Here is a 22,996-nt window from a genome sequence, read left to right on the forward strand (position 1 = left end):
AGGGAAATATGGCCGTCCAATGTGACCCAGAAGGTAAGAACTACTTAAGAATGAACCCCAAAGGTCTCCACCACAGATGGAGGCAAATAAAGTAGTTTAAATGATTTAACATGATTTAAATCTCTAGATCAAGCTGTGCCTGAAGGAGTTGTGGTAGTTCTTAAATGAGCCAATGGATTTCTTTTTTTAAGTCTAGTTTAAGTTTAGCTTTTTTCTCACTTGCAATTGAACAAATCCCACTTGAAAGGAACATACCTAGTCCTCACTCCCTGGCTGACTCCAGCGTCTCCCTCCTCCCAGTCTAAACACCACCCACTACGGGCTTCTGCCCTTCTACTCACTAAGGAGAACTGCAACACACATAAGCATAAATGTTCTAGATTTTCCTAGGAACTGTCTTTTCAGCTGCTGTGAAGGCCAAACGGTACATGAGAGAGTAAGTCACTTAGGAGAAAATAAAAGTCCATGCTAAAGATAGCCTTCCATCTTGCAAATGAGTAGGGTTCCCCTGAAGGAAAGCTAGGACTTCTGTAGAACGCCATAAAGTTAGCTTTCTGAGATACTTTGGAGAAAGTGGCCACATCTGTCCTTAGACTGGCAGCAGCAGCAAGAGTTGGCTTGACCTCCTAGGGACTTTACTTGAAGACTCTGGCTGGAGAGAGAAGACCTGGATTCTGGTTTAATCTTTGCCATTGACCAACTGGCTAACCTTGAGCAAGTCATTTATCCTCCGTGGGCCTCAGTTTCCTCATCTGTAAAGTGAGTATGTTAAAGTAGCCAGGGTCTAATATCCCTGTCTCCTTTATGCCCTAGATTTCTGTAAGATCCCACTTCCACGTGAAGGTGCTCAGAATGTGGCTCAGCAATTGTCCTGCTGGTCACAACCAGCAGGAGTGAGTGTGCTGGTTGAAACCCTTCCCAGAACTTCCCATGCAGAGTGGCTGCACACTGTGTACTAGCTGGGTAGACACTGGGTAGACAAAGGATCTCAGAAAGCTAACTTTATGGTGTTCTACAGCAGTCTATCTTACCTTCAGGGAAATCCCATTCATTTGCAAGGTGGAAGGCTATTTTTAGCATGGACTTTTATTTTATCCTAAGTGACTTACTCTCATGTACCATTTGGCCTTCCCAGTGGCTGAAAATCATATTCGAAGAACACTGGACTGGAAGCCAGGAGACCTAAGCTCACATACCACTTGTTTCATTGCCTTTGACAAGTCCTTTAAATCTCTCTGGACTTAAGTTTCTCCATCTTTCATGTTGGAATGGTGATTTGTGCTTCCTTCAGAAGATCAAACAACCTTCTAGAGGCCTCTTTGGGCTTAGAGTCACGTGACATGGTTTGAGTTATCACTCTGACATCTTCTAGCTATGAGACCTTAAGCAAGTTGTAATCTCCCCACACCTTAAGGTCTGTAAATAAAAATACCAACCATTAACTTAATTGATGGCTTTCTCTGTGTTTCTCTATAACCTCATGACATAGGTACTATTATCAACTCTATGTTTCAATGTCCTTTAACCTCTCTAAGCTGCAGAGTCACAGAGCAGGTGGCAGACCCATATTCCAACCCAGAGATGTCTGGCCCTAGTCCCTGCTCCACACCACCCTCCCTGCTTCCCTGACATGGACAGTGAATGAGGATGGGTACAGAGAAGCCCCAAATGCTACAGAGGTGTCTCATTCAGGTTTGTATCACCATTCATCCCTAGAAACATAATTAAAATGTAGTATAGTCTCAGAGACCTTGTGATGAGTGAGTGATTAACAGGTGCATAGATGGATAACAAAATAGATAAGTTATAAACGGAAAACAATATGGCGCTATGCAGATGCCCAAATGTATGCGTTGATCCAGGTACCATCACAGCCATTCCATGGGAGTACCAGGGATATGGTGATCAGGTGTGCTTGGGGTTGGGATACGGAAGTGGCCAAGTTGAAGGGGCCCAGACCACCACACACCAGAGGGGCTGGGGTTTCTTCCTCTATTCCTCCACCAGTGGCCCAGAAGGTCCAGACATGTGCCCAGAGTAAGAAAGTCATCTAATTAGAGCTCTGATGCTAAATCGCATGAGGGCCTTCCCTGGAGCTCAGGATAGAGGGTTGGGAATGAGGCATGCAGAGCTGGAGAAAAAGGGCTGTTCACCCATCACTCAGCCATCTGGGTCCCATGCCTGAAATGAAGGGGACTCCTCAGCTCTCTCAGGAAATGTCAGCAGCCAAAACAATGTCTTCCTTCTTGTGTTTTCACTCCTTCTGCATGCCCCTGTGGCCCAGGAATATATAGATTCATCCATCCAATTTTGAGTACTGCTATGTGCCGGATACTGCTCAAAGGGTCTGGGATATCCTTAAATAAAAACAACCAAAAATCCCTGCCCAGGTTCACCTTGTGTCTGATCACAAGAGCAAACCCTGCCCAACCACTGCCAGAATTGGTATCATGGGGAGTCCTCTGCACTGACCATCTGATTATCTTGCCCTGAACAAAGGATCAGAGCACTGTTTAAATGCTGGCATGGGTCCTGGAATGAACTCACATCTCTGGAGAAGACCTTCAACATTGGAGAACCAGCTGGTGCCTTCTTCTAAAAGAAAGGCAGAGGTCTTGAACTTCGTGATTCCTTGCAAATCCCAGTCTAAGCCATTCAGCAGCAGGAAATATGTGCACCTGGTGAGGTCTCCGGCGTGGGTCTGCAAAAAGAAGGAGGCAGGTTGATAGCCAGCAGTTGTCCAAATGAATTCACTCAGTATAAATGCTGGGTACTGACTAAGTCCACGGCCCCTTGCTAGACGCTGAGACAGCCACTGAAGAAATGAGAGGCTGTTCCTACCCTCCATGAACTTCCAAATGAGCTGACAATCGGAGGGGCTGAAGAGGTTAGGAAAGCTGTTTGGTTAGGGGTAAAAAGAGGGATAGGATAGGCAGAGGGAAAAACCAGGACCAGGTTGGATGTAATACTGAGAACATGCACAGCCCAGGTATAGTAGCAGGGAGCTTATATTCATTCACTCACTCATTCGTCCATTTAGTCAATAAATATTTGTTCCATACCTCTTCTCTCCCACTCTGCTAAGCTCTGCAAATAACTTGGTGAGCATATCCACATCATTTCTAAACTGATGGTCCCAGTGGGAGAGACAGGCATTCATCAAATAATCACACAATATTTCTTTGAAGGAGAAATACAAGACATATCAAGAGAACCATGTATGTTTTTGTGTGTGTATGCATGCATGCACACATGTGGTGGTTAGAGACTGGTGGTAAGGAGACAGTTTCTGCAAAGGGAACAACTTTTGCAAGATGTCCTGAGATAGATAGGGATCTAGTCCAGTAGGTGGGCTGAAGAGAAGCAAACTAGAGGTGAGGGCAGGAATCAGCAGAGTCCAGGCTGATGGTACGGGTCAAGTCAAAGGTTTTGCTCTCGTCCTAAGGAAAGGGCAGCCAATAAAAGGTTTATGCAGCAAACAACTAGGCTGTGATTTGTGCTGGAGAGAAGATGTCATGCTGAGGGGTTGGGAGGTGAATTCACGTTTCCTTCATTTTATGAAGAATTTGCAAAACCTTTGAGCCAGAAAAGTTCATTTTCTGTTCTCTCAGAGGCATTATAGCGAATGGTTATGAATCCAGGATTTTACAATGAAGATTCCAATCCTACTTTGGATAATCAATAATAAATTATGTCTAAGTCCCATGTTTCTTGTAGGGCTTTTGTAAGCATTTAAATGCAAACATATGTACATGTGAGCAGTATCTCTAGCACTTACAAGCACCCAGCAATTTACAACTATTTTTCTTGGTTCTCCTTGCACCTTGAGTAAAGAGATGCTGAGCTGTATCATAAGTTTCAGTAGAGTTTGACCACTCTTAGGACCATCTTTCACTGAAGAACCTTTGGCCTATTGCTTTCTTGCTGAAGTTTAAATGTTTCCAGTTTCTTTTTGAGAACAGCTGGTCCCAATCTACTAAATAACCCCTTTGCACACTTGAAGACCATTATTAAGATTCCCTTTGGCCATAAACATACGAAGAAGTGTTTAACATATGAAAAAAATGTTTAACCTCACCAGTAATCAAAGAAATTCAAATCAAAACAACAAAATGCAATTTTTGCCTATCAATTTGGTAACTTTTTAAAATGATAGTGCACAGTGCTGGTGAGAGTAGGGTAAGGTGGCAATTTCGTACATTGCTGGTGGGAACATAAATTGGTACAATCTTTCTGGAAAGCAATTTGGCAATATGTTATCAAGACCCTGAAAATTGTCCTTACCCTTTAACCCAGTAATTCCACTTCTGGGAATCTATCTCAAGGAAATAATCAAAGAATCAGACAAAAATTTCTGTTCATGCTGTTTGATATAGCAAACAATATTTTGAATTAGGAATAACCAAAAATTACCTAGAAGTCAAATGATGTCGTGACATATATTAAAAAGTTATTAAAAGTCATGTTAACAAGGCATTTTCAAGGACATTTAAAATGGTCACCAAAAACTGTAAAACACAAACATATAGAAGATACAAAACTAAACACAGTAGGATTTTAATTATGTAATTATATATACTTTTATTTTTATATGTGTACAGAGACAGCTAAATGCAAACACAGCAAAATATTAACAGTTCTTACTAGAGGGTGATAGAATTAGGGGTGGCTCTTTATTTTCTACTTTATATATAACCAAAAACTTGTTTAAGAGCTCACATGGCCTTATGTATTTTTCTAAGTAGTTCATCATGGTCCCGTTTCTGCCATAGCATCTTGCCCAGAATCGAAACAGCGGACTTTCAGTGGTTACAGTTTTCCTGGAAAGGGCCAGATAGCAGATATTTTAGGCTTTGCAGATCATACAGTCTTTGTTGCAACTTCTCAACTCTATTGTTGTATGGCAAAACCAGCCATAGATAATATGGCAACCAATGGGCATGGCTGTGTTCTAATTATATATATATAATTTATATATTTTTATATTTATTATATATTATATTATATATTATATATTATATTATATATTATATATTATATTATATATTATATTATATATGTTTATATATAATATATTATATATTATATTATATATAATATTATATATAATATATTATATATGTTTATATATAATACATTATATATAATATATATAATATATATAAAAAATATATAAATTATATATATATAATTATATTAGAACACAGCCATGCCCATTGGTTGCCATATTATATTACATATAATATAATATAATATATATTATATATGTTTATATATAATATTTTGTTTATATGTTTTTATAAATATATTTTTATATATAATATATATTGTATTTTACATATATTGTATATAATTGTATGTATTTATAAAATTTATATATTTCTATATATAATATATTATATATTTTATATAATATATAATATATATTATATATCATATTATATAATATATATATAGGCAGTAAGTCAGTTTTAGCCTTGGTCTTAGTTTGCTGACACCTGGTCTAGATGATTTGAATCTCTCCTGGCCCAAATTATGTATAGTCTCAAACAAGTATAGTTGGGGAGACTTCTAGAAGGGTGGGGTAAGGTTCTTGTCCCCACATTCCTAGTGAGTCAATCAGTCTGAAGTGTACTGAGAAGCAATCAGCCAGGGTACTTCTCCCAGGCTTTGTTTATTCACCTCTTTGGGGTTTTTTTTTTCGTTTTTATTATTTCAATAGTTTTGGGGGTGCAGATGGCTTTTGGTTACATGGATAAGTTCTTTAGTGGTGATTTCTGAGATTTTAGTGCACCCGCCATCCAAACAGTGTACCCAATATGCAGTATTTTATCCCTAACCCCCTCCCAACCTTCTCCCGACCCCAAGTCCCCAAAGTCCATTATATCACTCATGCCTTTGCATCCTCATAGCTTAAGTCCCACTTATAAATGAGAAAGTACCATATTTGGTTTTCCATTCCTGAGTTACTTCACATAGAATAATGGCCTCCAACTCCATCCAAGTTGGTGCAAAAGACATTATTTCATTCCCGTGTGCCTAAGATAAGAGGATCTTTGGGTCCAGAAGTTCTGGGCTGATCAGGCATCTGCACTAAATTCACCATCAACATGATCAATTTGGTGACCTCCCGAGAGCACGAGACCACCAGGTTGCCTCAGGAGGGGTGAACCGGCCCCGGTGGGAAATCGAACAGGTCACAACTCCCGGGCTGATCTGTATTCGCCTCTTTGGATAGCTCCTCCCTCTTCTTGTGCATCAGCGCCCTCTCCAAGTACCTCTTTTGCCACCACCCACTGCAGCCCTTATCCCATCTGGTGTAATAGGAGTTGATGACTGAAAGGAGCTGCAGGGACTTGGAACAGTTGGTGGCTAATTCGAGATCTCCCCTCTCTACCAACTGTATGGTAAATGCACCTGATAGCAATAACTTACGCATACCCTGAGAACAACGCTGTATGGCACATGCACCTGACTGTGTTTTCAGAGTTCCAAGCTAAGGAGTCTGGGAGGAGCCAACGCAGAGATTCATTTTTTATCTGTGAGGAACATCAGAATGCCCAGCCCTTCCTGCGGAACATGGGCCATGCAGGGATCAAGGCTCTTTGTTTGGGAGTCCAGTAAAGGTTGCCAGGTGGAGACTGTCAGGGGAAGGGTGCTAAGTGAAAATGTTACATAAACTGCATGCTCTTTGCAAGTAGCTCCTGCCCAGCCCACCACCACCGGACTCTCTCCCCTGTATGTAAGCCCCCAGCCCATGTCTCATCTGCTGGCTCTGGGTCTCGTCTCCAGCCTCCTGAACCTGGTGCCATCCCCACTGGAGTTGACAGGGGTTCAGCACAATACCAACAATGAGATTTTCAGATTCCTGGGTTTGTGGTTCCATCTTCCTTCTGGCCACTGTGTTCCAGAGGAGGAGAAGGAGAGAGACAAAGGATGAACTGTAATGTGCTGCATCCCAGGCATTGCTCCGAGGGGTCCATAAGATGGTTTTTTGGTGGGGAAAGTTTTGTATTAGACAAATAGAACCCTCACAGCAAGGATGCACCATAAACTTATGTAAACAATAAGTATATGTGTATGATACAAAGCTTTGGAAGTTCCCTTGTTGAGAGTAGAGTCTTATATCACTCACCTTAATACATGCACAGGTCATTACCCGGTATAGGTAGGGAGCCTTTCTGCCTTCTCCACCTTTCCTTTCCTGCTCCAATTCTTTTTGTACGTTTCCAATAAAGTCCCCTTGTTTAAACCATTTTAGACATTGGGGCCTTGTCCAGGAGGCAGAAATGACATCTCAGAGCAGCCCATATATCAGATGGTGAGTGAGGGAGTTATAGGATGACAGTGGCATTCCAAGGGCCTCTACTTCTTTGTCACTTTTCCGAACAAACACATCAAATGCACGGTTGAGAACCACCAAGTGAAAATGACTCACGTGGCAAGAAAAGTCATTCATTCAAGGGTCCTCCCAATGACCTCTTCTGGCTTTCGGGTTTGATTCCCCTGACTGGTTTTATCTCACTGTCATACTTTCTATTGCACCCAAGAGGCAGGCACTGGCGATGGTCAACTTTCCTTAGGGACGCAGCCATCCTGTTAGTTAAACAGTGATGAGGAAAGAGAAGAGAACAAGGAGATTTTGCATCTTAAAAATTGAAAGTTCCAATAGGTCATTTTGCTTAAAAAGAAATCTCTCACACCATAACCAAGGCAGAAAATATTTATACCCAACCCTCACCTCCACCTACAATCTCTGTTAGGCAGCTGCTCTGTGACTTACTTTTCTGCTCAATATTGACCTCAATTGATATTTTACTCTAATTTCCCCTGAATAGAAATGTTTGGGGATTGTTTTGCTGGAGGAAGAGCACGTTGAGAGCCCATTGTGAATTTCACTGTCCCGTGCCATCTTTTTATGAAATCTTGTTCAATAAACAATCACTAGGGGCAACACGGTGGATGGGAAGGCCATAGGATTAGAAGTCATTCATGATCCCACATGGTAGGCATTTTCTCAGTAGAAGACAAGATTCAGTTTGAAAAGCATTTCTGTCACTCCCCAACTATGTGGATCACTTCATCTCTCCAGGCTTATCTTTCTTCTATTTGAAGGAAGAAAGGATGGCCAGGCACGGTGGCTCAAGTCTGTAATCCCCACACTTTGGGAGGCTGAGGTTGGCGGATTGCCTGAGGTCAAGAGTTCGAGACCAGCCTGACCAACATGGTGAAACCCTGTCTCTACTAAAAATACATAGATTAGCTGGGCGTTGTGGCAGATGTCTGTAATCCCAGCTACTCAGGAGGCTGAGGCAGGAGAATCTCTTCAACCTGGGAGGCAGAGGTTGCAGTGAGCCGAGATCACACCACTGCACTCCAGCCTGGGCGCAGAGCGAGACTCCGCCGCAAACAAAACAAAAGAAAACAAAAAAATAACAAAAAAATAAATAAAAGGAGCAGGGTGGGAGTGGGAAGCATATATATGATCTCCATCATGCAGGGCTGTGAAGCTGGAACAGGGGCCATGTGATCACTCAGCACAGGGAAGGTGCTTAGAACATTCCATCCCCACTTCATTCGTGAAGCAAGAAACCATGCTAATAGCTCTCAGAGTTGCAGAGAAGGATGTTACCCAGCCCTGTCCCCCAAGCGCTGGGTCTTCAGGGAAAACATCTGTGTACACAGATAACTCAGAATATTGGGTACATTGTGAAAGGTGCTGCCAGAACAGAGAAGAGTAAAAAAATTCATTCGAACAGCCGGTATTAGTAAAGACTTCAGGGAAGAGGTGGCATGTGAGCTGAGCCTTGACCTTGGATGGAGATACAGCCGGGGCTTCTGGGAGGGAACCATGAGAGCACAGGCTGAAGACAGGAGGGGACAAAGCATTTCAGGAAATGATGAAGCATTAAGGACCGTCAGGTGCAGAGAGAGCCCAGAGTGAGTGAGGTTCAACCCACTGAATTTCAACCCACTGAATTTGCCTCTGCCCCACTGCTCTGGTGCAATGGAACTTTCAAATGTCTTACTCATCATCCTCTTCCAACCTACTCATTCCTGCAGGAGTGTCTGGCTCTGTTGATCTGGGCAGTCATCCCCAAACCTTCTCCACAGGTGTCCATGAGCCTGTTTCTCCCTGAATCTTCTTTCTTTTGTGCAAGTCTCAGTATCATCTCAGTGTGCCCCCAGTGTCATCTTTTTGACCCTCTCCCTGGGTGGTCTCACACCCTCCTCAAAGAACTGAAGGAGGCCAGATTATGACAGAGCCACAGATGCAGTGCTGAGATTACATGGTTTCTTTTTTGTTTTGTTTTGTTTTGTTTTGACTCAGTCTCATTCTGTTGCCCAGGCAAGAGTGGTGCAACCGTAGCTCACTGCAGCCTCCACCTCCTGGGCTCAAGTCGTCCTCCTGCCTCAGCCTCCTGAGCATAGGCATGTACCAACATGCCGGGATAAGCTTTTTTATTTTTATAGAGACAGAGGTCTCACTATATTGCCCAAGCTGGTCTCAAACTCCTGGCCTCAAATGATCCTCCTGCCTCGGCTTTCCCAAATCACTGGAATTACAAACATGAGCAAGATTACATGTTATCATGGGGGAGGGGCACATAAGATTCTCAGATCAGGAAATGACATAATCAGAACGTCATTTTAACACAGTGAACGCACATCTCTGTCTGCCCAGGATAATCCCCTGGCATAATTATCAATGGAATCCCCATTCACTCATAAAAGCACTTTCATTTAGATGAAAAATTACATGATCACTCTCAGTTTAGATTACCCTGCTGTCCATGGGACACAGAAACCAGGGGCAAAAGGAGGCTGGACCAAAGAGAGCCATTCAGAGGCCATATCAACTATCCCAGCAGGAGGCAGGGACTTCCAAAGGCAGAGAACTCATGGGAAGGCAAAGTACTAGATCAAAGGACAAATTTGAAGGTAGGTTCAACAAGACCAATGATTACAGGATGAGTGATGGAGAAAAAAATAAGCAGACCCACTAGATGACTGACAGTTTAGTATCAGATATAGGGACTGGACGGGCTGAGCGGGATATTCTTGCGTAAGAGGGCAAGGAGCTGGCAATGAGAATCTGGAGCACAGCAGAGGCCAGAGCTGGAGATGTGAATTTGGCAGATGGCAGAATCCTGGGAACAATCATGGCTGAAGAGGGACGGTGTGAGACCATCCAGAGAAAGGGTCAAAAAGATGACACTGGGGGCACACTGAGATGATACCGAGACTTGTGCAAAAGAAAAGAAGATTCAGGGAGAAACAGGCTCATGGACACCTGTGGAGAAGAAGGTTTGGGGATGACTGCCCGGATCAACAGAGCCAGACGCTCCTGCAGGAATGAGTAGGTTGGAAGAGGACGATGAGAAAGACCTTTGAAAGTTCCATTGCACCAGAGCAGTGGGGCAGAGGCAAATTCAGTGGGTTGAAGAGGGAGTGGGCGGTAAGGAAGTGGTGTCAATAAGCACAGATGATTCTTTGGATAAATCTGTTAGTGTAAGGAAGGAAAGAGATGAGACTGTGGTTTGAGGGAATAATTTTTAAAAAATAGGGGGGCAGGGAAGCATTTGGGAAGTTAAATGTGAAACCTGAACATATTTGAACACCAAGGAGACACTGGCAAGAAGGAGGGGGTGTAAAGGTGCTGGAGATAACCATGTGGAGTAAGGTAGGAACAGATGGTTTCTGTTCCAGTGGGGAGGCCAGCCTTAGACAAGAGGTAGGACTCTGGAAGAAAGTGAGGCTGCACTTGGACGGAGTGAATGCTACAGGTGGTGGTGGCTATAGTAGCAGTATTATAACAACAATCATTAGTAGTAGTAATAATGAATGGTTAATCTAACTTTTTGTTTACATGTAAGTTCTCTGCACTGTTTAATCCTCACAACAGCCCCATTTTATATGTGAGGAAACTGAGCCCAAGAGAGGTTAATTAAATTGCCCATAAACCACTATAAAAAATGCCAGAAGGTAGATTGAAACCCAGGTCTTTCCAATGGCATAGCCAGACTTGTAGGCCACTTGGAGTCAGTATAGACCAATGGCTCAGTCCTTTCAGTGAGCTGGAGGTGAAGTCATCTTCTGTGAATGATGGGGGTGGATGTGGAGGCCTGAGGAAGGAGGAGAAGAGTTGAAACAGCTGCTGGGAAGAATGCAGTAGGGATGAGCCAGAGAAGAGAGAGGGCATGGACAGCTTCCCAGGGGCACTGATAGTAGATTCCATCTTGTTCTTATCACCCGCATTCCCAGTCCCATTTCCTACCAGGGGCATGCACCCCACATTCTTCTCATTTATTTTGTGTCCTCTCTCCTCTAATCCCTCCATCAAAGGAAATAAGAGCCATGTGGCCCAAGTGGAATGGGTCAGATTCTTCCCACTGCTGGAGGACTTGGTGATGGCCAGTGGGTAGAGCTGGGGAGGTGGTCCTCAGAGCCTTTGTCCTACCAAGGACACCCTCAGCCTAAAAGGTTTAGGGAAGCAGGGCATTCACCAGGCAACAGGGATTGCGGATGGAGTGTCTGGGAGCTGTGCCTCTGTGTTTAGAGGCCCAGCGTTGCTGTTTCTGACTTAGCCTCCCAAGTTGCCTGGGCCCAGCCAATAGCAGAAGAGAGCTGGAGCCAAAGTACTGATCCCAGGTGAACTAGCCATCTTCTATTCCATTAACAAGCCTATCCATCCCATATGACCTCTTTCTACGGGAGATCTATCAATTTTAGTTAACAGTCAGTGAAGAGGACACCATTTGATCCCAGAGCTTAAACCCATACCTCTGATTCACTGGTTTGACCACTTAGAAAATAGTAGCAGGATCAAATAGGCTGAGCCTCCCTCTTTGGACAGAACTTCACTGAATTAGTAAATGGAAGGTGCTAGCCTTGGAGACAAGCTTAAAGATATGATATTACTGCTTGTCAGATGTGGACCACCACTTTAAAAAACCACTAAGCCACTGGTCAAATTGATAAAATCCATACAGGACCCGAATCTAGAAAACATGGGGCTCAACTCTAATTTCCATAAAAGTGGCCAACAGGACCAGGGAATCGGCATTGAATTCTCAATGTGTACTGACTTTCAGCCTCCAAATGTCATGGTTAACACACGGGGACTCAGGATACGACATCTGTGGGCTGGCAGGTTCTAGAAGCATTTATTGGAATCTTCTCAGGACTCTTTTCCACAGTGCTAGAAAGTCAATTGTAAGAGAGTAATCACAACGAATTCTTAATAATTGAGAAAAAGCACGGGGAAAATGATCACATCTGTTCAGACTAAAATGGAATTGTTTGAGGGAATGCAAGCAGGCAACGCTCTAATCTACATTTAAGGCAACTATATTTGTAAGATTGGGGACAAGGAAGAGGAGAGAAGCAGCTCTTGAGAGACAGAGTCCTAAATCTGTATATCCAGCATCCATGGGTGAATATTTGGGAAGCAGTGATTTGTGTGTGTATGTGGGTGTGTGTGTGTGTATACACACGCACACATATAAGCACACACATTCTCACACACTCACACCCACAGACACTCCAGGTTTCTGAAGAGTTGTGTACCATTACCCAGCTCGAGTTGAAATGAACCCCGTGCCTCCCTGTAGCCCGTTTTGAGTGGTATTCTCCTACCATGGGCAGGAGAGTCTCCTGCAAACCCTGGCCACAGCGTCCTCAGTCCAACTCTCCAACAGATTACCATCCTTCCCTTAAGTCTCCCTGAAAAGCAGCCCAGGGGCAACAAATCCCTCCCTCTTCCACCAGTTCCAACATTTCTCTAATGAATGCAGGAGAAAATTAATTACAGAGGGATTTTCAAGACCTCAGTATCTAATGACCAGCCCCAGCGCCCCCTCCCTCCAGCTTCTTTGAGGCTCCTCATTGGCCCTGCCCAGCCCTGCCCTCCTCCCCTCCACCCTCCCCTCCCCTCCCTTCCCAGAACCCAGGAACAATACCGCAGGCTAATTAGGCAGGGAAAGAGTTTCTTGGCAAAAGGGGCTGAGTGCTAGGTCAGTACCTTGAACAACCCAGAAGAAAAACAAAACAGCATTAAAAGAAAAAGAAAGGGAGGGGGGACCTGTTAATCCCAAGTGCATTTCCGCCAAATATTCTCCTTTTCAAGTGTTTTCTTCCTGGTAAACAAAGTTCTGTGGCTGGCTTTGGAGATTTTAGGACTCGGTTGCTTAGTAATATTGGGGAAAACACGAAGTCCCCACCTCAGCCCCATTTTGTGCCTCTTCTCCCTCGCTCACTGCACTGAGGGGTGGTGACACATTCCCACATTGTGAGGGACAGCCCGTTTGTGAAGAAGAGCTGAGCTTTCTTTTCTTTTCTTCTTTTCATGTCTAACAGCTTCCCGAAGCTCGGCAAAGAACAGAGATTTCTGCTCCCAAGTTTGGTGAATCTACACCAGCGCTGTCCAGCAGAACTCGCTGTGATGAGGGAACTGTCCTATATCTGAACTGTCCTATATCTGTGCTGTCCAATATGGTGATCACTAACCACACAGGGCCACTGGGCACTTGAAATATGGTTTGCACAAATGAGCAACTGAGTGTTAAATGTTATTTCATGTTGATTAATCGAAATTGAAAGAGCCACAGAGAACTTGTGGCTTGGAGAGCCACAGCTCCTGTCAAAACCTCTGTGGGCCGAGAGCAACCAAGGGCACAGCAGTAGCGTCTGGGGGGCTCGGTGACATTTACGAGGGACAGAGGATGGGATGGTATAAGGAACACAAACGAAGGTCCTGATTTCACTGCAGCCCTATCTTCTCTTTTCTGTGCCCTTGGGCATCGCTTAAATTGATCCTCAGTCCCCTCTTCTTTAACGTTAGAGACAATCACAAGAGTGTACCTCACGGTTGTTTTGAAGCAGGGGCAATGGAAGCTGAGTCTGCTACTGACCCCTTCCACCAGAGAATAACAAACACAGGCAGACCTGGCGCTCTGCCTTCCTGCCTACTCTCCAGTCTCATCTCCTGCCCTTCCTTGGCTGGCATTTTTTGCTCCCAGAATTCCATGCACTTTCAATCTTGGCATATTTGCCTCTCTCATGCCTTCTGTGTGGAATCCCTGCCCTTCTGGTTGCTTTGCCGTGGCCAAGAAGATTCCTGATCAATCTCAAGGGACCTAAAGAACAGGGAATCTTCTGAGCTCTGAGCTAGAAAGCCTGCTTTCCCTCTCTTGTTAGCCCATCTTCCCCTCTCCTGTCATCCCATCTTCCCCCTCCAGTCATCCCATCTTCCCCCTCCTGTCATCCCATCTTCCCCTCTCCTGTCATCCCATCTTCCCCTCTCCAGTCATCCCATCTTCCCCTCTCCAGTCATCCCATCTTCCCCCTCCAGTCATCCCATCTTCCCCTCTCTCGTCATCCTATCTTCCCCTCTCTTGTTATCCCATGTTCCTCTCTTGTCATATTTCTTTTTCTCTCTTTCGCTCCCCTTCTCTTTCCAATATGGCTGCCACTAGCCCACATGGCAACTGAGCAATTGAAGTGTCACTGGTACAACTGAGCACTGAATTTTTAATTTGAGTTTACTTCATTGAAGTTGAAATAGCCACATATGGCAAGCTCTTGCCTGCTCGCTTCCTCGCTCTCTTGCACGCACACACACCCCACATGTTGTAGCTGGGCTACACACCCCTCTCCAGCCTCTTCCTTCTGAACATGTGTGCCCCTGAACTTACCTACAATCTAGTGTTGAAGCAACCTCTTAAGAAATCTACCATCCCGTTAGAAAGCGAGCAATTAGACAAGACACATCCTGTGTTCCACTCTGTCTTGCTTTGTTTTTCGTCTATGTCCCAGCATTCAGTGCAGCACCCAGTACATAGTAACTTCTCAATGGATATTTCCCATCCATGGAAAAGAAGTTGTTCATCAGTCTACACCCTGTATCACGGGGCAGCAAACTACGGCCCACAGGCCAAATCCAGCCCACTGCCCACTTTTTCATGGCCCTCTAACTAAAAAGCGTTCTTTTATTTTAAAATGATTATATAAGTACCTCCCTAATAGCCTTAACTTTGCCTCTTGGCCTACAAAGCCTAGGATTTTTTTGCTTTCTGGCCCTTTAAGAAGAAGTTTGCCAATCTCTGGTCTGGATCCCAAGAACAGCTGCTAATAGGGCTTGGTGTAGCCTGTGGTTTGAGACAGGGATAAATGGGGTCTGGGGAGGGGTGTAGAGAGAGGGGCCCACACCTGAGACAGTCCCAGCCAAGCTGAGCCCACAGGTACCTGGCTAAGTCTGCAAGAGCTGGTCCTCAGGGACACTGCCAGCCAGGACAGCACAGATGGGCACACCTCGTGCTTCCTCCTCCCTCTCTCGACCTCCTTTGCCACACTGCAAACACCTCGGGGACGAGGGCTTAGGGGACATACGATGTGACCTTCTAAGAACGTTCTGCCGTGCCCACACTCGAGCCATGGCAAATGGAAGATGGAATTTTCCGGATTCTGTTTTGTGGTTTGACTGCATGAAGTAGCAGTTTCCATTCAAAGCAAAGCCCCTAAGCATATTTTTAACAGCAATGGAGAGGTCTTCCAAAGAGACAAGCATAGGGGCTTGGAAGCAATTTGGCAGGCAGGAAGCAGTCTGTCCTTCCCTTTCCTGCTAAAACATGAACCGAGGTTTCTAAGAACCAAAGCAAAGACTGCTCCAGGCCCCGACCTGTTGCTCACCACATCAAGGTGAGCAACAAGATCCTGAAAGGTTACCCCATCTCTGTCCTATGCTCCTCAACACCCTCTATACCTGGCCCATGTCTTCCTAATCTCCCCCCCAGAAACAAATTGTCAATCATCTCTCCAAACATCACCGGCATCTGGGAATGTCTCCTGCCCCACTCACTCCCCTTCTGGTTCACCCTTCCAAACAGAGACGGGCTGAGCACACCCAACGTGCTAAATATTTCCCTGCTGCAGAATCTATTTTGCTGCCGTGGCTGCTGCTTGGCAGCAAAAAGACAGGAAGCTATTTAGATATATTATCTTCCTTTTCAGGAAGTTGAGAGGAACTTTTCTATTGCAGTTCACACAAACATTCCGTCTGATGGTCATTTAGTCATGCCGGCTCATTAGGTCACCAGTGAGGAATGCCCAGGCTGATTAAACATCATTCCAGCTTCTCTACTCGCTGCCCCAGGTCCTCGGGAGAAAACAGAGCTTCCCTGGCCTGGTGGTGACCAAGACAAGGAGCCCATCCTGAAAGCCACAGGGGCTCACTGCCAACCTCACAGCCCCTCCCCAGCTCCCACACAGAGCACTTCTTACTTTTAAGGGGGGCTGATGTCTTTATAAAGAAATGTGTATGGCACTGAGTAGGAAGGTGGACCCCATGAATACCTCTGGTCAGATAATGCTGTCCTTTAAGGGAGATCAAAGAGGGCCCTTGGCAGAAGGCCCTGAGAATGCTGTTACCGAAAAATGCAAGACAGACCCATGATAGGTCACAGAGATGAATTCATAGCTAGAACACAAGCTTGGTGCAGAATGTAGCAACCAACTATGAGTGAGTGGTGGTTATGCACTAGACATATTCCAAGTATTTTATGTGTATTCACTCATTTAAGGCTTGAACAACTCAACAAGGTAGGAATCATGAGGAAATTGGCCCAGAAAGTCAAATACAGTATTTCTGCTTAAGGTTGCACACACAGTGGATCTAGCCTGTGCTCTGCATTAGGCCTTTCTGCAGTGATAGATATGTCCCACGTCTGTGCTTTCCAGTGGGGTCACCAATGGCCACACGTGGCTATTAAGTCCTTGAAAAGTCACTGGTGTGACTGATGAAGTGAATTTTAAATTTTATTTAACTGTAATGTATTTAAATTTACATGGTGCATGTGGCTAGCGGTTACCATATTAGACCCCCCAGATCTAGGTGGTCTGGCTCCAGAATCCACACCCTTAAACCTTGGACTGTCCTGTCTTTCAAATCAATTAAGAGAATATGGAACTACTTACTGGGAGAATAATTAAACTCTAAAGGTGGAAGTTAGGTAGAGTTTCATCAATATCTTAAAGGACAAGAACATGTGAGAAATTAGACTAGGAAAGAGAGAAACGCTAGCTTAAATTAAATGGTAGGCATTCAGGTCAGGTGTTTGGGAGGATATATCTATAAAAGGAAGAAGGTAAAATACCAACATGGCTTGTCAAGAGAAGAAGTGGCTTTCCTCTTGTTTAACCAATAAATTCTATTGAGCTCCTACTACGTGACCTTACTGAGTCTTTCTCTCTAGAGTCATGTGGCCTGGGTGGGAAGCCAGGTGTGATCCACTAAACAATGCCAGGCTGCATGGGCCAGAATGGATGGCAGGACTAAAGTCTGTTTATTTTGTTGGTATTCCAGTTAGTCGTTCATCTGTAAAGGTAGGAGTGATCAAGGAAGTCTTCATGGAGGAGAAGGCATTTAAGCTGGAATTTGAAAGAAATGGCTTGAATTAGAAAAGTGGGACAGTGGAAAGGATGATTACAACGGCATACTTGGAAGGAAACATGAACTGTTCTTGGTGACTCTTGGAGACTGACATACAGAGAATAATCAAAAATGACCTTACATGTTTTGGCTTGGATAAAAATAGTGGTTCTTGGGGCAAACACAGGAACTTTAGGGGGTGGTAGGAGACAGTTTCAGAAATTATGACTTTGGTTTTGGGCATGTGGATTCTAAGGTGACAGATTGTGGAAATCTTGGATTAATATCCACTTTTCAGTTTAGATGGGAGGAGGGTGGATTAGAAGGCTGCCCGAGATCACCTCCATTCCTGGCACTCAGAGAAGTTGCATTTCTTTTAAAGCCAAGAAATTAGGCCACGGGCAGAAAGAAGAGGAGCCACAGGACTCCAGAGAGGTTCACGTCACCACCCCACAGGGGACAAACGCATACCTTGTTTTCTGAGTTGACAGACATCCGGTTACTTCATCTTGGAAGTTACATTCATCTGCCCTTTGGAACATCCTGCCCAATGACCGATTTTTTAAAATAACTTCTTTTCCCTGATTATATTTGTAATACCTACTCACTGCAAAACATTTGAGAAAGCTCAAAAACAGAAATGAGGAAATACAATCACATAGACACACACACAGAGATCCACAGACAGAGATATGTATGTATATATAGAGACACGCACGTACACACAGACCCGCACATGTATGTGTATGTATGTCTGTGTGTAGTGTATAGAGTTTTCATCCATTTTAGCTGGTATTTAAAACTGCACTTTTAGCTGACAAAATCTGTAAGAATAAACAAGAAGATAACAATAGCCAACTTTTATTGAGTTGTCAGTATGCTGTAGACATAGGGAAAAAATATACACCAATCTCTGCACACGCATTTTAAAGCAATCTGTTCCTAAAATGCATCTATCGACTCTCCCCTTATTACCCAACATTCTTCAACACTCAGGTAGGTGCGGGTACCTGTTTAACATCTCTTTTTGCCATGCACCTGTTTTCTTTCTAACTAGAGAGTTATAGTTTCAGAATCACCTGTAACAGCCTCAAGGCAGCCTATAAGAGGCCAAGTAGAGACAGAGTTAGGGGTTGACACATCATTAGGGATCCAAAAAGGCAGAATCCCTGCCAGGAGGCTCCGCCAATATTCTAAACCTCAAACCTTGAATTGCTGAATTTAAAGAATGCCCTGGACAAGAAAATCAACATTAAACACACCTAGAGAAATACGATAAATAGACACATATGAACAGCGCAAGCAGGGAGATTGAGTGCCTCTGGAAAAAGACAACAGTGGGGAAGGTGTGTGAGGAGGTAGGACAGGACCCAGGGGAATTTGTCAGCTGCTGTCTTTAACCTGTCCCAGGGAAATCAGGATTGAAATATTCCCTAGTGAACACGATTGGCATATGCAGTTCATCCACAGATCATGGAAACACACCCGGATACAGACACACACCACATACAACCTCGATGGGTAATGCTTCCCTCCCACCTTGGTCTCCTGGGGATACCAACTAAGAGACTGGTGCTTCATTCTTGGAGACAGCCACAGTCTTTGTTTCTGGAGGTGGGTGGATCCTCATCTGGTTCATTTTTTTTCAAGAAACTGCCTGCTCCCTGAGAAAAGCTTGCTGGGGAGAGAGTTGTCTCACTGGATATGTCTGCGGAGGGGAAGAGAAGGGATGGCCTTTCCTCCAAAGATAACACAGCAGCCCCCGACCTCCTGCGAGTCTCCCTCCAAAACCTTCCTAATGAGCTGTCTCTGGGAGGGGGTGGATGTTTTCCACACTATCTTGGCCACTCCTTACGGTTTTTTTTTTTTTTTTTTTTTTTTTGAATCTTCACTTTACCATGCCATAAACACTGTTTGCCATGACCTCTCCCTCACTACCATCTCGGACAGCTTCTCATGCGTGAAACATATTTTTGTTCATTATTTTGTTGTCCACGACCTTCCTTCCCAACCGTCCAGCCCGGGTCTCCCTCCCTGCACCCTTCACCCCCACGTCACACATATAATGAATTGCCATTCCTTCAGACAACGGGGTGGAAAACTGTGGTCTCCAAGGCAACGGGGTATCCTGGGGTGGGGTGCTGGGGAGGGGGACCTTGCCCGGCCAGGAAAGGACTGGAAGTAAAGGGGGGTGGGGAGGCACAAGCAGAGATGATATCATTCCTGAAGCCTGCAAGCAGCCAATCCGCTGGTGAGGATATGATGTCATCTCCCCCGCCCCCGCCCCCTCTTAGCCTAGGTAGCCCCACTGAGAATTCTAGACAAGTATTGAACTGAAGTTGTATTACTGTGAGAGAAAGGGGGCGGGGGATGGCGATGGGAGAGAGAAAGAGATCTACGGACCCTCTGGATGGCCCAAGCAGACACTCCAGTCTTCACCAGAGGCAGCCCCATAAAAATGTCATCGGCTCGGGCTCTCCCCGCATTACAACACAATGATTTCTTTGGGGAGGAGAAAAAAAAAAACCTAAGATTTATTTTGCAACCACACCTCCGCCTCCCTTGGAAGAGAAATACCAACCAACAACAAGTTGTGAATGAAGTGTCTGCAGATCAGCCCCCCTCGCCCAGCCTGAGAACTTGCCAGACGGAAAGGCGCACATGCGCACACAGCACCAGCTGAGCCGATTTGCGCTGCTCTCAGCAGCCACGGGGATGGAGGAACCGCTCAAGGATCTCTAGAGTGCGAGCCTGGTTCGGGGCAAAGTTGCCCAACCTAGTGGTGTGAGCCACGGAAGGCGCTGGGGAGAGGGGAGTCTGTCCCCAAGACAATGACAGCATCCAGGGCTCAGTGCCAGGCTCCCGGGAGAAGCAAACAAGCCATGGCTTCAGGGAGGGGTGCAGGCTCATTAGAGAGCCCACTGAAGTGTTACCACCATGCAGAGACGAGGGGTGAGAGGGCACGGCTCTCCTCTGCCAGTTTTTTTCTCTTGGGACGGGGAAGCAGCACTGTTTGGAAAATAGCACACTCAGACCTTCCCCCCCCCCAATGCCAGAAATGTTCCCAGGAGTCCAGGCCACAAGGACAGTGTGTGCAATGGCCTGGACCAGGCCAGAGCTGTTCTCCCACCCCTTAAACAATGCATAAAAAGCAGATTCCCCCACATGCTCCTTCTGGGATCTTTCTGGGGTTATCTCACATGAACCCACTTAGGTTGTCTTTGAGGAAACAGAGAAGTGAAGATCCCCCATCCACTCCCCATTCTGCAGAAGTGGACTTCAAGGTCCAGAGAAGGGACAGGACCAGCCCAATGATCAACCGAGTCACCAGTGACTCTGGGGCTATGCCTAGGACTGTGTCTCCAGTCCATTGTTCATTCCCAAGGACAAGCCCACAACACAGTAGATGGAAAGCCTTCGATCTCAATGTCACCTGTTTGCCACTTTCTGCATAAGTAATGTCATTGTTGGAATGAGTTTATGATGGTCTCCATCCCCATTTCTACGAGCTGTGAGCAAGACATCTGCTGCATAGCTCGTGTGTGTCCAGGCCTCCCTGGACCAGCAGCTCTGACTCACACATAGAACGGTAAGGCACAGCCTCACTCCCAAAGGGCCTGAGATCCAGGAAGGGAGACAAAACAGGGGTCATGAAAACGTGTGAATTGCATACACCAGTAGGATGGATGAGGGCTGGGTTTGCTCAAAAAAAGAGGTGCAATTCTGACTTTTAGCAAATAGTTACTGGCGTCCTACTCTCTGCCAGTTGCTGAAATACAAACATGACTAGGTCTGAGTTCTACCCTCATGGCATTTATATCAAGAGAAGGAGACTGAGGCTGTAAACTTAAAGTCTTCCCTATGGAAGCCCCAGGAAGGCAGGGGCTTGGTTGTATGGAGGCTGTATGAACCCAGCACCTAGCATAGCGCCTGCTATACAGTAAACACACGATGTTGAATGACCAAACAGAAGCAGTGCCTGGAAGGATGTTTCTAACTCTACAGGACCTTAGCAAGGAGATGATACTTGAACGGGTCTTTGGAAGATTAATGATCACTTGCCAGGTGAAAGGAGGGCGAACATTCTAAGTAGAGGGAACAACATTTGTAAAGGCATGATGTATAAGTGCAGGACAGGATAGGTTAGCTAAGAGAATGAATAACCCCTGTATTAGTCCATTCTCACACTGCTATAAAGAACTGCCCGAGACAGGGTAATTTATAAAGAAATTGACTCACAGTTCCACATGGCTGGGGTGGCCTCAGGAAATTTACAATCATGGTGGAAGGGAAAGCAGTCATGTCTTACCCGGCAGCAGGTAAGAGAGCATGTGTAGAAAGTGAGAGGGGAAGAGTCCCTTATAAAACCATCAGATCTCATGAGAACTCACTCACTATCATGAGAAGAGCATGGGGGAAACCTCCCCCATGATCCAATCACCTCCCACCAGGTCCCTCCCTCAACACCTGGGGATTACAATTCGAGATGAGATTTGGGTGGGGACACAAAGCCAAAGCATATCAACCTCCAAATCCCCATGGCTTAAGTAACAAAGGACTATTTCTTGTTTTTGCTACTTTTCCATTGCAACTCTGCTCCATGCTGTGGCCACTCTCTGACCCAGGCTGATGGAGCAGCCATGACTGGAATATTATTGCTGGTCACCAGTGAAGATGAAAAGGAGGGCCCAGCCCTTAAGTGACACACCCTGCCGCTCATAGCTCATTGACCATAACTGGTTGCATGACCCCACCCAACCCTGACAATGGCCAGGAAGTACAGTCCTAACTAATTCATCATAATCAAAAAGCTAGAACTATTCAGCAGCAGGATTAATGACTATCACACAAAGACATGTAAAATTGGTCTTGTGTCTTTGGGGAATATACGCTGTGAGCTGTAGCAGTCCAGGAAGGCTTCTTGGAGGAGATGGGCTCAAAACGGGCTCTGAAGAATAGACAAGAGCCAGGAAGGCAGAAAGAAGAGGGAAAGGCATTGCGGACAGCAGAAACAAGCCAAAGCCAGACACTAGGAATGAAGCTGGTATCAGGCAGCTGGCAGGGACGAGGAGGTGGACTAGAGTGGCAGGATTTGGTTATTTTACCAACTGGATGCCGATCCTTTCACAGTGTCAGGAAAGATGGATCCAGCATACCAGAATGCCAGGCGGTGCTCCTGCAATGCATGCTTTCTCTTTTGGGCCATGTTTTAAACCTTTTATCTGGGAAATTTTCAAATTTATAAAAAGTTGCAGAAATAGTCAAAGAAATGCCTGTATACCCTTCGCCTGGGGTTTTCTATTATTCACATTTTATTTTATTGAGACAGGGTCTCGCTCTGTCACCCAGGCTGGAGTGCAGTGGTACAATCTGGAATCCCTGAAACCTCTGCTCCCCAGCTCAAGCGATCCTCCCACCTCAGCCTCCCAAGTGGCTAGAATTACAGGTGTGTGCCATCATGCCCAGTTTGTGTGTGTGTGTGTGTGTGTGTGTGTGTGTGTAGAGACAGGGTTTTGCCATGTTGTCCAGGCTGATTTCAAAATCCTGGACTCAAGCAATCCACCCACC

At 45.2% G+C, this 22,996-nt stretch overlaps 2 long non-coding RNA genes across 3 annotated transcripts in view; both read right to left on the minus strand.

The window, feature by feature from the left end:
• LOC105469087 (uncharacterized) overlaps nt 1–7,720 on the minus strand; it is a 39,965-nt gene extending 32,245 nt beyond the window's left edge. The window contains exons 1-3 of one of the 2 annotated variants that reach the window (XR_979794.3): nt 7,136–7,720; nt 4,720–4,820; nt 2,548–2,701 (exon numbers count right to left, since the gene is read on the minus strand). This is a non-coding gene — a long non-coding RNA (uncharacterized lncRNA). The remainder of the gene's footprint in view (nt 1–2,547; nt 2,702–4,719; nt 4,821–7,135) is intronic. The other variant, XR_011615983.1, reaches the window with a different exon arrangement.
• A 9,333-nt stretch (nt 7,721–17,053) lies between these two features.
• LOC139359681 (uncharacterized) lies at nt 17,054–19,304 on the minus strand. The gene is made up of 3 exons (XR_011615981.1): nt 18,968–19,304; nt 17,900–18,035; nt 17,054–17,427 (listed from the first exon to the last, which is right to left on the minus strand). It is a non-coding gene; the product is annotated as an uncharacterized lncRNA (long non-coding RNA).
• Nucleotides 19,305–22,996: the final 3,692 nt, after the last annotated feature.

This window comes from Macaca nemestrina, chromosome 17, assembly GCF_043159975.1.
Source record: "Macaca nemestrina isolate mMacNem1 chromosome 17, mMacNem.hap1, whole genome shotgun sequence".
NCBI lineage: Eukaryota > Metazoa > Chordata > Mammalia > Primates > Cercopithecidae > Macaca > Macaca nemestrina.